The sequence below is a fragment of the Lissotriton vulgaris genome, chromosome 9 (assembly GCF_964263255.1).
Source record: "Lissotriton vulgaris chromosome 9, aLisVul1.2, whole genome shotgun sequence".
Classification (NCBI taxonomy): Eukaryota; Metazoa; Chordata; class Amphibia; order Caudata; family Salamandridae; genus Lissotriton; species Lissotriton vulgaris.
In genome coordinates, this window is record NC_141697.1 from 247329106 (window position 1) to 247347969 (window position 18864).

The window sequence follows — 18864 nt, forward strand, 5'->3', positions numbered from 1 at the left end:
GCAAATGGCCGGGCCACACTGCAGACAGAGACAGCAGCCGAATATCATAAGCAGTATCATTCCTAGGAACGACAACACTTTCCATCCCCAAGCCGATATTACACCCCAGAGCCAACTGGACCAAGTCCATGTGCCTGGGTCTTGATGTATATCATGAGCAATCTTGTGGAGCCTTGTTATTGCTGCGTACACAGATGGCGCGTTATTAGGTATGAAAACGCAGCAACTGGAGCCGATCACCCTACAGGCCCCGCCCCTATCCGCCAAGATGACGTCAAGAACAAGGCGGTTCTGGAGAACAACAAGTCTCATGGCAGACTGCTCCTGGGTCAAGTTCGCCAGGGCAGATGCAGTCTCATTCACAACTGCTTCCAGAGTTCTTGTTAACCTGCGTATGAGTTTACTGTTTTGGACGGGACCTATGAAGAAAAAGAATCCTTTGTTGAAATCTGTATATTGCGCCCAAGCTGTCTCAGTCTGATCAATCTCTGAGGCATCGGTCTCTCTCCTGTGTCTAACATGCTCTAGTCGTGAATCTCAATGATAATGGGATGGGGCCAGAAAGACGGGTGGCAGCAGGAACGCTATATAGCATGTCCCACCCCAGTCTAAGGGCAGATGTACATAGGCTGTCTGACCGCAAATGAAATAGGTATGGCGAGATGCTTTGAAAGAAGACTGTCCTTTATCGTTAAACTCTACTACAGCATTACACTCGCTGTGTCCCATATGTACTGAGCCTTTCTTTCTAACGCACAAATCACCTTTTACTGGTAGGACTGAAATAAACGGTGGACCTACATTTTGCATGGGCTGAACATTCAGCATTATATAGCTGAAGGAAGCATTTCCTTGCTCGTACTCTTCATTTTCTAGATCGGTCCCCTTCCTTTGGGGGAGTCCGTCTTCGTCTGGAAAACATGCCTCATTCATTACTTTATTCAAGTTTCCATATATCCAGTCACCCTGGTAAACTATGGACTTTCTGTCTAGTGATGACATTAAGGCAAACCATGCTCCGCACGAACCATTGTGGGAGAACGGTAAAGGGAAGAAGGGCAGAACTCCCTTCGTCTTTTGATAAGGCGGGAGTTGGCCACATACCCAGCAATCAGTCGCATTGCTGGTCTGATGAGAACGGTGCAACATCCGAATGAAAGTATTGTTGCGCAGGGCTAGTCGATATGACAGTTCATGGGGTGGCAGTTCACTAAATGTATGCTCTACGGTGTTATTAATGGAAGAGTGTATAAGTGAGGCAATAGGAGGAAAGAAAACATGTAGTATTAAGCTGACACAGATTATAGCGATGCACAGAAGAGAAAGAAGAATCAAAGATACTATACATCTACTACGTAATATCTTGCAGTATTTCTCTTTCATTTTGCTCTTTTTACTATTGTTGTCCGCGATCTTATACATGTCAGAAATCTTGTCTAACCGATTCACCACCTAGTGGACTTAAATGATTAAACGTCGTCTGGCTTTCTAGATCTTAATTTGGACCTGTACTCTTGCTGTGGAGTCTTTTCTAGCAAAGGGGGCTCAAAGTCTGTAATGTCTTTTTTCTTTACCAAAGTTCCAGAGTCTCCAAAGTACCGTTTGCAATGATGGGCATGAAGCCATCCTTTTCTCCCTTCGACTTTGATGGCTGTCCTCGTTGTTAGTAACACTAACTTCGGCGCCTTCCAACGCGGCTCAAGGGGGCTTGATCGATCAAAGTTCCGGACGATCACATAGTCTCCTGGGACTATGGCGTGCTCCTTGACCTGGGTGTTGTCAGGGAAGGCGGCGGCAACCTGTGAACGACAAGAGAGTAGTGCAGACATCAAGGAAGCCAGGTAATCTGTAAGCATGTTACTGTCAACATCAGTTATTTTCTTAGGCATAGGCGTACCCCACATATTCGGCGGTCTACCGAAAACCACTTCATATGGAGATAGGCCTGTTCTGGAATGGGCTACCATACGCATGTAAAAGAGGGTAACCGGCAAGGCTACCATCCAATCCACGCCTTTTTCTGCACAGATCTTTGCTAGTTTCGTCTTTATTGTCTGATTATGTCTTTCTACAAGGCCTGCTGCTTCAGGGTGTCGTACACAATGGAACTTCCAGTTATATCCTAACAGAAGAGACACTTGTTTCATTAATTCAGAGGAAAAAGGCTGACCATTGTCTGAGTAAACGACACGGGGCAATCTGTATCTAGGGAAGAATTCGCGCACCAATTGCCTGGCGGTTGTCACAGCAGTATAATCTGGGACTGGATACGCTTCTGTCCATCTAGTTAGTGCACACACAACTACCAGGACATACTTGTAACCTCTACATCTGTACATTTGGATATAATCCATCTGGAGGACCTCAAAAGGGTGGTCAGGAGGATGAAATCCGCCTTGTTCCACTGGGATGCCTTTACCTGGATTGAACTGGCAACAGATCATACATGTTCTTACTTTTTGTTTCGCTGCTGCACGCAGGTGCTTCTTAAACCAGATATTCTGTAAGCTGTCTATCATTGCCTTCTCTCCCAAGTGTGCTGGACTATGTGTTGTGTTTATGATCACTTGTACCATGGAATCTGGAAGAAACCATGTTGCTTTGCCCTTAGTCATCCAACCTTGGTCAGTCTGGACCCCTCCTTGTTCAGTCCATTTCCTTATTTCATCTGACGTGGCATGTGTCTGTATGTCGAGTACATCTTGAGAAGGATCCCTGACTGTCATACTTTTTGTCAGTAATGGTACCTCTGTCCTTGTCGTGTCTGTTGGTGTCTGGGCTGTAACTTTAGCAGTTCGGTCTGCCAGGTCATTACCCTGGGAAATGGTGTCTGTAGCTTTGGTGTGTGCTTTGCATTTCAGGATGGCTATGGCTGCAGGTAAATGTATTGCTTCCAACAGGGCCTGAATAAGCGGGCCGTGCTGAATTTTGGCCCCGTGAGAGGTCAAGAAACCTCTCTCCCTCCACAGTACTCTGAAATCATGAACTACGCCAAAAGCATATTGTGAATCTGTATAAATGTTCACTTTCAAGTGTTTAGCTCTTATGCAGGCTTGTGTCAGAGCGATGAGCTCTGCTGCTTGTGCTGACAGTATGTCTATTCTTTGTGTCTCTATGACTTCAGTAGCAGTGGTCACGGCATATGCTGCCACTAATTCTCCTGCACTCGTTCTCATGCATGATCCATCTACATAGAGTGTTAGGCCAGGGTCTGGAAGTGCAACATCTGTCAGGTCTTGTCTTGGTTTCGTCACTATATTCATTACTTCCACACAGTCACGTGGTGCAGTGTCTACTGTACTTGAGGGCAAAAGTGTAGCAGGGTTCAGAATGTTACATCGTCTGATCTCTATGTGTGGTTGAAATAACGTCAGTTCATATCCTGTCAGTCTTGCTACAGTCAAGTGTTGTGTCTGTGTCCTGTTCAAGAGAACTTCCACTGCATGCGGTACCTGTACTGTCAGGGGGTGTCCCAGCACTATCGAGTCACTTTGTCTTATGGCTAGGGCTGTTGCCGCAACCGATTTCAGGCACGCAGGCAGAGCCTGGGCCACTGGGTCCAGTGTACTAGAGAAATAAGCACAAGGCTTGTGTTTTCCTGCTTGATCTTGTGTGAGGACAGATAATGCTGTTCCATCCCGTTCAGTTACGAAAAGCCTAAAGGGTTTGCTGTAACTAGGAGTCGCTAAAACTGGCGCTTGACATAAGGCTCTTTTTAATTCCTCAAATGCCAAGGTGTGTTCTTGTGTCCAAGGGAGGACAGTCGAAGACGCTGCCTCCTGTGTTGTCAATTGTATGAGTGGTTTGGCTAGATAGGCATACTGGGGAATCCACTGCCTGCAGTATGAAGTGAGGCCAATGAAGGCCCGTACTTCCTTTTGTGTCTTGGGCTGTGAAAGGTTAGAAATTAACTGAATACGTTCTTGTGTCAGCTGTCTACCCCTCTTGGACAGCAAGTGTCCAAGGTACACCACTTGCTGTGCACAGACTTGTAACTTTGAAGGGGACACTTTGTGCCCCTTGTCTGCCAGAAAGTGTAAAACCGTCAGTGATGCATCTTCGCAGTCTGTTTCTGATCGTGCTGTAATTAGGATGTCGTCTACGTACTGTATCAGTGCTGTGTTGGTAGGCATATTAATACTGTCCAGCTGTCTTTTTAATGCTTGACTGTAAATGCTAGGGCTTTCTGTAAAACCTTGTGGTGCTCTCGTGAATTTAAAACTGCGTCCTTTTAAACTGAATCCGAAAAGATATTGGCTATCAGGATGAATGGGAATGCTGAAAAAGGCATTCTTCAAGTCAATGACTGTAAAGAACGTTGCCTCAGAATCAATAGCAGTCAGTAATGAAGAAATGTCTGGGACCACTGGGTATTGTGGGACTACGCATTTATTCAATTCTCGAAGGTCAACAACTAGTCTGTAAACTGGTGGTACACTAGGGTCTGATCGTTTAAGGATAGGAATGACAGGTGAGTTACATACATTCGAGTCAGTCTCCACCACCACCCCTTGTGCAATGAGTTCGTCAATAATTTTCAATAAGGCCACTTCGGCATCAGGTGGTAACTTGTATTGTCGTATACGTGGTAGTACTACTCCTGCTTTGAGAGTGACATGGTGTGGTGTTATGTTCATGTAACCTACGTCAGTCGGACCTTGTGCCCATAGGTGCTGTGGTACATTCTGGAGTCTGTGGTCAAAATCTGTCAACACATAATGTCCCTTAAAATCACGTAAGAACAGTCGCACTCCCTCTGGAGAACAACAGATAACTGCTCCTAGTTCTTTTAATGTCTTTATACCAAGTAAGTTTTCTGGACATGATTTAGTAAGTAGCAAGTCTGTGGTACGTGACAGTGGACCAACCCCGAGGGAGACTGGTTTCGATACTTCATTAACAATAGGCTTTCCTGAAAATCCCAGGGAAACATTCTGTGAGCCCGAGAGAGGTGCCCCTGGAACCTCGTCATGGCTGATGGTAGTTCTGCTCGCCCCTGTGTCAATCAGAAACTTTCGATCCTGTCCCAGTACACGACTATGTTCATACGGACCCTCTTGATCTACAGGAACCTGTATAAGGGGCAAGCCAACTTCCCTCTCAAGGCTGTTTCATGAGAACGATTGATATTCTGGATAGTCTGACTGTGTGTACTGATACATTTGTGGTGTGGCATGAACAGGCGGTGGTGGGGGTGGAAAAGTCGCTATTGTCTGTTGTGTGCTCTGTTGGGTGCTATTTTGCCTAGGAGTGTATTGTCGTTCTTTTGTCTTGCCTGTAGCTATATTGTGTTTCAGGACAGCACATTCCTTTACATAGTGACCTGGTTGTTTGCAATAATTACAGTTCCCCTTGACAGGTGTCGTGCCATTTTTGTTCGAATTTGCCGGTACCGTTTGGGCAACCAGCACCTTCATTTTTGTCTCTTTCATGCGTCTCCTTTCCTGATCCTGCTCTTCTCTAATCCTGTTCTGATGATATTGTAGCATTTGTAACATTTGTGAAGGGCTGTTTGCTTGCCAAGTACTCTCGACCTTCAGTACTCTATTCTTGATCTGGGGTAAGGAATTCTCTACTAATTTGCTCACGAAAAGATGTGGATATGATTCGCTACCGGGTTTAAGGCCACTATTAATAGTAAAGCATTTCTCGAATCTAGAATAGAAATCGCTTGTGTCCTCTTCTTGTTTTTGTTTACAGGCTGAAATAGCATCCCAGTCTTCCTTTTTAGAAGTCAATAGTCTCGGCAAAACCTGTATTAGGAGTTCAGGTAGTTCTTTAGCTTTGTCACCAAGACCAACTCCCGGGAGCCTGCCTTTATCCTCTGTTTCCAATGCTTCCCAGCTTAACTTTTTCTCTCCCACCTCCCAGTCTTTTTCCTTAAGCTTTTCATAAATGCCTGCAGGCAATAGTACTTTCAATAGTTTCAGAATGTCAGCATACGTATAATCTCCGATGCGGAGGATGTCTTTTAATTCTCGGTGAAACCCCCCCGGGTCTTTATCATGGCAAGGCAGCATCTTTTTCATTTCCAGTATTTCTAATTTCGTCAAGGGGGTGTAAACATACACCCGTTGAAACTCATTGTTTGCATTTTTGACGGGATGTACCTCTCGTAGGGGGTTCTGTCTGTCTACGTATAGGTGCTTTCTGTCGTAGTGTGAGGCGGGAAGCATGCATGTGGTCAAACAATTTATGTACTTATGTCGTTGATCCAGGATGACATTAATTAATTCAGTACCCAGGCCTGTCCATCTGTCTAGAAGTATGTCGTCCAATAATTTATACAATTGACCGGGATCGGAAAATTGATTCTCATACAACGTTATTAAATGTTGGACCATGTAAATACCGGCCAAATGCTGTTCGTTCAGCGGGAGGCTCAAGAAAGTCTGGGCCACTATATCATTGCTATATATATTGGAATTGGACACCCACTGGGTGGCTGACCGGGCCAACTCCATTTCGTGTGGGGTGTGAGATCACTCGCTCTTTATCCGTCGGTTCAGTGCTTTTTCAGTAGCTTGGAATAGATTTTCAAGGGAATATCTTTCTTTTATAGCCGGCCCCTGTTTACGGTAGTCGAGGCACTTGGGCCTGTCAAACCATCGTGCATTGCCTACATAATTCATTTTGTCCTTTGCCTCGTCTACCTCTTCCGTTGATGACTCACTCTCCTCGTCAGACTCTACTTTATGTGTTGCTAATATTTCCTTTCGTATTTTCTTCATCATGCTATCTGTCTGTCCCTGTTTATCATGCCGACCGGCATCTATGTGATCACTCCATTCTATCAAACCAGGCTTTACATCTCCGTCTCCTTCGTCTTGTTCCCTGATCAGGCAGTTAATAATAAAACGGAGGATGTAGTTCTTAACCCCTACCTTTCTGTGTTGCATGGCTTGTACTATACACTCGGGTCCCTCCCCCGTTCTAATGAAACGGTACATTTTATCTAGGTGCTCTTTCATGTCTGGTAATTTGTCCAAATATGCGACGGCCTGTCTTAGTCTTAGTGAAATCACGAGCATCGAGCACTTTCCTGGTTCTGGATCGTATATACAGTGGGAAATTGCTACATCTACAGTAGGCCCCCCTCCCCCTACTGCCCCGGGCCCCACGTCTTCTTTCACGAGCTGCTGGAGCTGATCCGCTGGTGGGGGCGGAGGGAAATCTGTGTTTGCGTAGTCCGGTGGGGACTCTTCTAGATAGGAGGAAATAAACGCCTCGGATGCTGTCGGCTTTATTCTACGTACTCTATAGGGTACAGGTGGTGGAGTTCGCGATCTACGGGGTGTTTCTGAGGGGGTCACTCTAGCTAGTTCTTCTGAGAGGACGGGATAAATACCAGTAACGACGGCATTTCTTTCTCTATCAGCCTGTTCTGCTTTGACCCGTTCCCCCTCCTCCCGCAGTTCTTTTTCTTTGGCTTTTTCCGCTGCTTGTTTAGTTCTCTCTGCTTTGTTGAATTCTTTCTCTGTTCTCCTATGTGACTCTTTGCGCCATAACTCAATGGCATCTTTCTGAGAGGGTCTTGATTTCTTTTTCCATAGCGCTTCCTCTACTCTCATAATGCATTCAGAATCCCATGTTCCCGAGACAGGCCATCTGTACTTCTCCTCTAAATCCTTTGTGTAATCTACCCATAAGTCTAAAAACAAAATGGCATCTAGCCCGTGCTTATTATACATATAATGACCAGGTGTGTCTCTAGGCGGGATGTTAACTGACTCTTCTAATATACCTTTCCTGGTCCCTATCTGACGTAATTTCGAAAACAGTGGCATGTTGAAACCAACACAATGAAAACACAATACACACCAAAATAGACTGACTGAAACAATCATTCACACTTAAGACACTAAAATACTAAAACAGATACAGTTTAACTGATACATAGAGTTAAACATTTAAACATGTACTTGAAAACAGTTAACTTTATGCACTGGAATACAGCACAGCCATACCGGTCTCGTAAATGAGACACGTCTTTACCGTGTTCACGTTTACCGTGAACCCGTCTTTACCGTGTTCATATAAATGAACCCGTCTTTAACTTTATGCGTTCCCCATAGTGGTACTCACCGGGAAGCAGAACTTGAAGGCCTCGGAAACTTGATACTGCGCATGCGCGGAACAGGTGGACCTCTGGAAACCTCGGACCTTGCTCTCTCACGGGTTGGGCTCTGGTTGGGATGATCCGCGATCCTCACCGCCTCGTATGGATGCCTGGTCGCAGTCCGTCCTCCTCCGTGGGCCTGAGGGAGTAAGCGGGAACCGTGTTCACTTTGAAGTCCGTCACGGCTGTGGCAGGGGGCAAGGGCTGGACCTACATCTCCGGCGCGTGGGGAAGGGGATTTGTCCCTATTCGGGCGCCAGATTTATGTGGTAAATAAAGTATTACCCTGTCATAATTTCTATAAATAAACAAAAGGTCATGCATAAAGTGAGAGGCAGAGTCCGTGATGTCCGATTCAAAAGGGCTTTATTTCAATAACTCGAGTTAGGGGAGAATCGGTTCCATCACCACTAAGGTTCAGGAAGGGTCTTCTAAACTTTATTCACAGAGTACAATATTTATACATTCAATTTCGCACATAGGGAGGAGCGCTCCAGGCAGAGCAAGAGAAAGAGAGATAAGAGCATGTGGGCGTACATGTGGGCATTCACTTGAGGAGTCATAGGTGGGTGGATACATGGAGGGGGGTTGCATGGCCAGCTGGAACTTTGCCCTACTTGTGTGCGCAACTTGATCATGACGTGCAACTGACGTGTAACTGGGGGGAGCTGACTTTCTGTCTGGTAGGGAGGCCTTCAGTGTCAGGGCGACCAGCACGTCTGGTATTATCTGATATCTTATGTCCGGGGATGTATTATCTGAAGCAAAGGTCGCTCATCGCCAAGAGCCGGTGTGGGCATCTATTTCTTCGTTCATTGCGTGGGGGCCTTGAGCTTTCTATGGACGCGAGCTCTGCAAATCACTTAAACGGAGACAGAAAGGCTAGGCCCTATCTCTGCAGACGGGTTCTGTTTACCTTCTTCACCAGGCAGGAATGTGATTCTGTAAAGCAAGCAGATAACTGTTGTGCAAAATACTGTCTTGGCACCCCGTGCTGGGCCTCTCTCGGCTGAGCCAGAAGTATGCGAGGTCAGGGATACGTAGCTGCAGCTCTCAGAGTGTCTGGAGCCATGAAACCCTAATTCAGAGACTGGCTCAGGCTGAGACACAAAATGGGTTAATCTCGATTTTAAAAGTGCACAATGCAAACACATGGGTCTCAATGCAAAATTAACGTTTCTTTTATGGAAAACTTGGTGACTGGCATCCTAATGCAGGACGTAAATGCAGAGGCCTCATTATGCAGGCCACTAAGGGAAAATGCATGGGTGACATGCACATACACTAAACGTTGGGGTACACGCAGGGGACATATTGGTCATGTAAAATTTCATTTTCCTCACTATAGTGACTAAAATCATGTGGCCTTTATTTCCAATTCTTACTATGTTTATACTGCTAAAACATAAATAGATGAAAAGTACCATCAGTACCTGTAACTGTATTTGTTTAAAAATAGTAATTGGAAATCCATTACATTTCTTCCACTTACCTAATCATATATAATTCCAGTATTGATAATGATCCCAAGTTTTATGGCACAATGGCCCGACATTCGCATACAATATCACTTCATCAGGTCCATAGGTACCTATTTAAATTGAAGTCCAACCATCAGTACTGGTATTCTGTCATGCAATAATATCATTCTATTTGAAAGTTTAAAATCTCTATTACACTTAACCCGAGATTGATAGAATACATCAACTCCTAATATTTCTAAAATTAAAATTAAAATTATCCCACACCATATCTGCAGAGTGGTATATATACCTCATTTCAGCCACTGATCTATTTTAACATTACATGCTCAACCCATATATCACGGGTGGTCGTAGCAGCATACTCAAGCACCCGGCATCTGTAACTACACATAAAGCCTCTCAATGGGTCCAAAGTTTAAAGGTAATTCCCACAACATAACTGCTCTCGACAAAGTGGTATATGACCCTAATTCCAATCACTAATCCATATTCTGCCAAAAACATCTCCCATATTAATATCACTCGGCTCAAAGCTTCGCCCATAAATCGCGGTTTGGTCTCAGTGACGTGCTCTGATACCACCAGCATTAAAACTGCATTAAGTTTAAAACTTACTTAAATCAACACAGCCATACTAAGGGGGTCATTAGGATGGCAGACGGACCTGCGTCCATCAGCCACCCCCGAGGAAGAGGGACCGTCCACATGGGCAGCGGCGGTCCCTCCATGCAAATTAGGATGTGACCGCCACCCTGGCGGTCACATCCTGTTCCTTTAACCTTGCGGCGGGTGCTGCTTGAGCATTTGGAGGCGCTGTTGGGGCTACACACCATGAAGGAAATATAGGCCCAGACATGGTGACCGAGAATGAGGTCCTTGTGACATGGTGATCGTAACGTGTGCTTTGTGTCTTTGGCTGCGGGACCTGTGTGTCTCCTTTGAACAGTTCATGTTCATGGTCTCTCATCAGCCTGCTTTGCCCCAGGGGCATGGTCAGCCAACCCCGCCCTGGGGCATCAGCAGCAAGGTGGGGCCTTAGCTCTCAGCCAATCTGAGTTCCTGGATGCAAGTAAATATTTTGGCTTCCAACTGCTGTCCTTAGTTGTTTTGATCTGGTAGTTGTTTGGGGGAAGAGGATGAGTGGGTGAACCACTGGATGTTAAGTTGTTGGGATCATTCCTACTTGTGCTGTGTTAAAAACAAATTACTTCACAGTTTGGCTCTATGTTTGCGTGAAGGCACTACCATCCCAAACTGCCACCTCTCCCTGCAGGTGTTGTGTGGCCCAGTCCCAGTTGTGTTGGATTCCCTGTCTGTAGCTACTGCTGCCACATACTCGCCCAATTGCTAGATGCCTGCTGCGTTTGAGTGGCAACCGACTGACCTTCCTGCAGCTAGACATAGAGTGCCTTCTGATTCCCTGGTGCTTGGTGCTGAGGAGGGAAATTCATGGGGTTTTGTGGTGACCAGCCCTTGCTTATTGATCTCTGCTGCTTTTGTTGCTCATGGTACACTTTTAACCAGCATCTTTTCACCAGGTGAGTCGGTCTAGGGTCTTGTTGCTGCCAACCTCCCTGGCCTGTACTGCCATAGCCTATTTGGAGCCCTCTGGGGTTTTGCATTGGTGCCACCTTTGAGACCGGTGCCATCTGCACGGTTGCGGCCATCACTGCCCCCTCGAGGGCAGTCTTTTTTAGTTTGTGTTAAACCAGTTTTGCTGTGTCTCTTTGGGCCTGCTCTTGCTTTTCCCTATCCTTTTCCTGCTTCTTTTTGTGGTAGGGAAGGATATAAGCCTGTATCTCATTCCAGGGTTTGGTATCTAAACCCACCGTGCTGTCCAGCCCGCTCTGAATCTTGGTGGGTAACCGCTTTTTAAGAATGTTGTGGAAAAATGTGACTTGTGAACCTGTATCGGTCCTCTGCTTGTCCCCATCATTCCCTCATTCTAATCAGGAATTAGTTTCTGCTTTCCTCCGGCCTCATGTTCTCTGCCATTAGGCCCCCTAAATCTAGGCAGTGGGGGAATATGTCTCTCAGGGTGGTTCTGGTTCATATCCGGTGTCAGTATGAGTTAAATGCTGCCCTGTCATGCTGGGTCTCTGTCAGCATTATTGCTGGAATGCGTGCTTGGACGAATCCTGTGTATTTCTGTTCCCCAATAAGGCTGCTCAACGTATTCTTGATGTCGCCTATCGCAAGGTTAATACCTACGGTGTTCTGTTTGAAACAAGTAATTCATTTCCCTGCCCTATCCAGCGATGACTGTAACTTCATTGTTAGACCCTCTTTGCCCATCTGGGCCCACCGCATGCATTTGATGCCCGCCGCACCATTCTGCAATAGTGGGCACATTCTCTACTTTGGTGGCCCTGTGGGTTTATCCTCGACATAGCGTTCCACCTTGCGAGGCATTGCTGCATGTAGGGGATATCCTCCTTCATGCCTGATGCAATCCTCCGCCACTGCCATGTCCTCAGGCTCAAATGATCCTTCCCTAGGCCAAGACTAAGATATTGGTCCCTCTCTTCACTCCAGTCCGTAACAGGTCACAAAAAGGGTACACAAAACTCTTGCCTTCCTCTTTTGCTATTATTTCCCAGGGGGTAGGTCTTTCTTGCAGTGGACCTGTGTGGAGCAGCACATGTCTTTATCGCTTCTCTCCTTATGTGCACGTAAAGGGTCCTTTTCCTGAGATGCGTGCGTGTGAGCACCAGATTACCCATATTCCTGATTTCTTGGTCAGGCCTTCTTTAACGAGCATCACGGTGTGACTCTGAGCCCTGCTAGTAGCCTTTAATCTATCTCCATTTCTTCCCAGTGCTGCCCTCTATCCCAATCTCCACTTCCCTCAAGAGGGGAGCGCAACATCCTGTGCTCTTGGTTTAATTCCCTGTTGAGTGCCCTTTCTCAAGTAAGAGCTCACGCCTCTCTTCCTTACGCCATCTGGTCAGTCTCTTTTGCTCTGAAATATGCGTTGCTTTAGTTGACTTGGCTTTGCTTTCAAGTTCACCCTCTGTTTCCTCCTCCACTACCAGGGCAAATCCTGTAGCCAAACCCTTGTCATCGGTTCCCGGAGAACTAGAGCTCCCTTCCTCTCCCGAGCTCGCTGAATCTCTATCAAGTATCGCCACAAACTTCCCTGACACCCGCTTGCGTTCGCTTGACCTAGTGAGAATGCCTATTCTACCCGTTCTTGAGGCGTCACGTGTCATTTGCGGCGGAGGGGAGTCAAGCTTTTGGGGACCTTTCCTAGGAACTTGGGATGTACTGGGGGTGTCTGGACATGCTTGATTTTTCTTCTCTCTGATTTAGATTTAACTGACCTTCTATCGAAGGGGGCTCGCTAGCTTCTATTACTACTGGGTTTGAGTAACCTAATGCAGGGAAAACAAGTGTGTGCACATCCATAGGAGCATATGGTGGGGGAGTTGCTGAGGGTTTAGTTGCTAACGACATTGTAGATGCTATCTCTGTTGGCCTCCTCGAAGATGGTCCCTATTACTAATAATGCCTCTCTCTTGTCTCTCTTTTGACCTGTGCATTTGTTTTTTATGTCTATTTTAGTGTGCTCAATTATGTTCACGACAAATTTTCCGTTTTAGGCCAGGGAAATGTGTGTGCCTTTGTGTGTGAGTGCCACTTTTGTCAAAACTCACTTAGTCTTTTTTCCTGCTTGTGGAACCTATTTCCATGTGTTTTAGTGGGGAATCCATGGCAATTAAATAATTTGACTAATATAATTAAAATTATGTTTGCCCAGTTTGGTTTGTCAAGTCATACAGGCAATTCGTATCATGGACTCTTACAATTTTACCCATCATGAGCTCAGTGCTTGCAATTCTTTACATACATAGTTCAAACAAGCATTTACATGAAACAAGACAAAATTGCAATCATAGTGTTGTAACATAGGATGAATATGCAATGTATTAGCATAAAACCTGAATGAACTCAATTTCCATATACTGTATTTTCAACGACAGTCAATGCTAATAACATGTACATAAAACAATGCATTTAATCATTGATCGATAGAAAAAAGAATACTTAGTCAAAAATAACCTAATTGGTTCACTGCAATTTATCCTCCAAAAAAAGACTAGCGTGGAACACCTTCCGAAGTGAGCTGGATAGTCTTCCACAATCCACAAAGGTGGCAATCACAGATAAGAAAAAGTAGTAACTCGGGAATTACTGACCCTTCTTGGCCCCACACAAGTTAAGCCCAGTTTCCTGGGTCCAAGTTTTCCTGCAGAAAATGAGGAAATTCAGTGGAATATTACCCAACATTGGTAATCTTATAGGTATGGGTAGACAGACAGACACACGAAGGTGAGAATTCATACAGGAATATTTTAAAGATTGTAGATGCCAACTACGTGTATACCTGGTAGGATCTCCACAGTAATATCATCTTGGATACATACGTTGTATATAAAAAAACATCAAAAGTATCCACTTTTTAAAGACCTCTTTGTCTGTCTGTTTATAACTGTGATAGACATCCTGTCCTACTTATAGTTAATGGTTTGATAATGCAGGAAGTTTAAATCAAATCATTACTATAAGTAAGATCGATATAACTGCATGAATACTCTTAAGTAAGAATATCCTTAAATATGTAGTTTAAACTATATTAATACTCCATCGTTGCAGTTTGAGATGCATGAGGACCCTCTGGAAATGTCAATTCATTAAATATAGTAGTTGGATCTCAATAACAAATATAAAATCTTTTGTGTATCTTGGTGACTCTATCTGAGAAGGGTATAGAATATCGTGAAGAATGCAGACCTTGTTGCAAGTTACCTTCGAGGTATGCATAATGGACCAATATAAGATGGCGTGATATAATTATGCCAAAAAGTCCATCACTTATTACTTTGTAGACTGCAATAAGTATTGTAATTTATGTTATCTGTAAAACATCTTCTGGATCCTACAATTATTTGTAGTGTCTTTAAAGCAACTTGTGAGAGTCAATGGTATAAAATCACGGCTGTTGCACACTCCTATTATCTTTCCAAAATGTACTTAAAATGCGTAATGCAGTATGAACCTCGAATATCAATCTCCTCTTTTTCTTCTTAGATTCTTATATTAACCATGAGACAAAGTCGGTCGTGTACTTAAATTTGTGTAATATAGAGAATAACGCTTACTTTCTACATAAGTTATTGCAAAGATAGACTGTTCCAAAATGGCGTGGCACGTCGATATCAATAAGCCCGTCGTCTCTTACTATACCATTAAGTAAGGACTGCCCAATGAAATTAGATATATATTTCGACGTCATCTATGTCTGAAAATTCCTACTACGGTATTGGGCTATATAGCCCACGTGACGAGAGGAGTCGCAAAAGGAAGCTATCTACATATGAATGGACTCAGGTGTTTCCTATTTTGATAAGGGCGCGCTGGAATTTGGGTATTTAAGAACGTTGCCCCGAGTGAGATTTGATCGCGGTAACACCACGTATGGAGACGGATGTTGATGGAGGGAAAAAGACAGCCAGATACGGTAAGAAAGCGAAGCCCCTACTCGTGTCCCTAATTTGATCTAGTGTAAATCGTTTGATAATGGACAAGGAATATCGTAAAATTGGAGATTACTTGCATCTTAGAATTGGGGAGAGAAAGTTAAAGGGAGCTTTAGAGACATCGATTTTTGACACCTTTATACCAGTATCTCTATGAGATTAAGGGATTTATATAATAGAAAAGTCAAGCAGATAACGTGATAAGTAAGACGCAACACTAAACTTCTTGCAGGGAATATACTGTGGAAAAATCGTTACGGTTTGGTGAACATTATCTGCGCCATCTTGCCTTTTTCCGGTGCCACACTTTTTGTCATACGCCCCCACCATTTTAGCTGTTTTTGATCAGAACCGCTCTCTGCACGTCCCTGACCCCCAACCCGGTTCTTCACCCTCGCCAGCGCCCCATGTACTAGTCACCCCCGCCCTCACATACCTTGCGCATAAGCTGCAGCCATTTTAAGCACCATGGCCTCCCTGTCCCTCGCTGATAGCCAGCGCGTCTCACTCTCTCTTAACCTCACAGGCATCCCCCGCACCCTGACAACCCCCTCGCTCTCACATGCCTTGGGTCATAAACCCCTCTTCAGCGCAGATCGGCCTCAGAATCCCATCCTGTTCCCAGCGCGACACCTCCCTTCATTCCTTTCATGGTCTCAGGCCCTTTGATGCAAACCCCCTTTTTCCTGTGTGTCCGTCTGTCTTCCTTGTTCCCAAGCCACCACCTGGCCCTGCGGATACTGTTTATTACCCCGTACAGTAGGAAGCCTCCCCTCCCCATCAAAAGACCCTCGAGCCGATCAAAGCCCCCCCACTCTATGAGATCCGTTCTAAACTCCACACATTCCGTGAATCGGCGGAATGTCCAGCTGCGCGATAATCATCACCTGTTGTGACCGGGGTGGGGAATTCAACTGTAAATGTATGTGGGAACGGGCCTGAAGGGGAGATTCGGAGGATGTTCTTTCACATATCAAAGTGTTGCAAGAATGTGTTGCGTGCAATAAAGATCATAAACCTGTGTATAAAAGGCCAGGCCTCAGAGATGCGGTTAGAGCACCTCGTGACGATACTTGCTGTCCGAATTGATGTGTTCTCCTCCGGAGAGAATAAACCCTCGTTTCCTGCCTTTCAGTCTCCAGCGCCTGCTTCTTCATTGATTAATATTGGTGGGTCTTAGAGGCGACACCGCCGGGCAACACTAAAGGGTCTTTGGTCACTGGTTGTCTTTGAACCCTTTTACAATTGGCGCCCAATGTGGGGCCCATCAGCGACTCGTGGATCCAGTGAGAGAGGTCCTGACGACAGAGTGAACGACTGCAACGATCGGAAGGTACCCTGTCCGATAGACCCTCGTCTGACAGCCGATCATCCGAACTTCACTGGTTCCGAACGGACCTCTCTCGAGTGATCTACGGTCCTGACTTGGAACCATCAGGAGTGCCACGAGGAGTACAAAGAGAAGAGGACGATCGGGCGCTGGATTCGGAAGACAAGAAACTGTCCATGCGGTCCGGGTAAGGTCGTGTAAACACGACGAATTGCGGAATGATTGATGATTGATGAAAAAATACTAGTATTATTCTTTGTTAATTTATTTGGAGTTTCGCTGTCGGCAAACGGAGAAACAACCGGCTCTCTCTTTGCAAGCAGTGAAGGATAGGTAACGCACCCGTCGTGCCTGTCTTTCTCACCCACTGATCAATTGCCCCTCCCCATTGATTAACTGTTACGGATCGTTTTCTGGAGATTCTCTGTCTGCAAACAGGAAAGAATAGGTCCCCCTCTTTGCAGATAGTGAAAGGGTAGGTGACGCAGACCTTTGCGGGCCTACTTATTCTCCCCATTGACCATTTTTTATTTTTTATTTATTGACCAAACACTGATTGCCCGATATTGGTTCTTGAGGTATTCACTGCCTGCAAACAACGTAGAATAGAAATATTCTGTCTAGTCTTTGCACGCAGTGATAAGATAGGTAGTGCTGACTATTATCCCCATTGTGATCCGTCATGCCTGTCTTCTCCCCACTGATGGATAGCTGGTTCAGCCCGGACCGTTTATTAGAGGTGGACCATCTAGCCCCGCTGGAAGGCACCCCTAATAAAGACATGTTCACAAAGTATGGATTAATTACCATAGCCTATAGTAAGCTATGGCACAAGTATACCAAAGCAAACCAAGAGAAACAGTGGCCACTGATAGGATCCTTCGATTTAGACAAAATAGAAACGGTAGAAATAGCCCTTCGTAATAATAAGACAACGCCTATTATGCTCGATAGTCTCGGTATGTGGCGCAAAGAAGCTACGCAACGAAAGGAAAGAGACGAAGTCAGAGTAGGTAAAGAAACGCGACAGACAACCCTCCAAACGTCTGGTAGGCAAAAGGAAGGGCCAGCGACGACACAGCTCCGAGGATTAGACACAAAAAGAGAACGGTGTAAAGGGATGTGCCGACAGGACAACCCCGAGACACAACGACCCAAAAGTAATCCCCCGACACTATGCACAGGACGAACAGATTTAAGGCAAAACCAATGTGCTTTTTGTAAATGTCTCAGGCACCGGAAAGCCCAATGCCCGACTCTACAGAACATAGGTAAGAGCGGAGGGTCGACAGAAATAACAGGCCGGCAGAAAGGGAAAAGGCGCGAGATAAAAACAAATCAGACTAACACGGACAGGACGGATAGAACCACCACGTTTGATTATGCTCGATGGCACAGATTTCGTCAGACCAATTTTAACAACATGTTAGAGTTCTGGGACTGATTGCCCCCTGTTGCCCCCCCCACTCTGAAAAACAAAAGCAATTACAGGCCTGCGTAGCCAACCCCCCGTTAGAAAAAGGACTCAAGAAAGCCAAGCATCTGTTATATAATTTAGGATTTAATTACGATAAAGATAACACACAACCAACGATAAATAGAAAAACTAGTAAAACATTCTTTAAAGTAAACTGTACTAATAGGAACAATACAAAACATATTACGCTCACTCCGGAAGTTCTCAAAATGTAACAAGTCAACGGTCCCGCCCATCCGGAAGGTGAAACACACAGCACGTGTGGGGCGGGGCCAGCCATCAGCCATAGACCAAAAGAAATCGCCGACGAGAAGGTACAGGAGGCTCCATGGACCGACATGAAATGGTCTTCCCATACTCTCCTTCCTGGGGTGACGTCCCCCGGGCCACGAGTAGGGAGGGGGCGGATGCAGGTGACCCCCTCCCTCGTATCTCCTGGTCCGGCCATCACGAATTCCTCCATCGAACTGATGCAAGGTGGGCTGGGAGGGAGAGGCCACGTGGACGAGCCCCTCCCACCTCCACAGGTAGGAGGTCTCCCAGCCCTGGCCCGGCGCCGAAGTCCTCCAGCCGGGCGATGGACCCATACTTGCGCAGCACAGAACATGCAATGTCCGGCGGGCATATATTTGCGCAGCACAGAACATACAATGGTCCCCCAAGAGTCGGAGTCAGGGGTGTAGGGTGGTCATCATGTGCACCCCTGATTCGAAGGGACGGCGTGGGATGCGCTGGGAGAGGGAGGCGGCGGGAACGAGCCTCCCTCACCTCCCCAGGTGACGGCTCCACAGCTGCACCCTGGCGCCCCGAACCAAATGTCCTGCTCAAACAGCATGGTGTTCTGTCTTTGTCGCCACAAGAAGTTTCTTCCACTCCTGAAAGACACGACGAAGGGCGGCGGCTGCAGGGTCTCA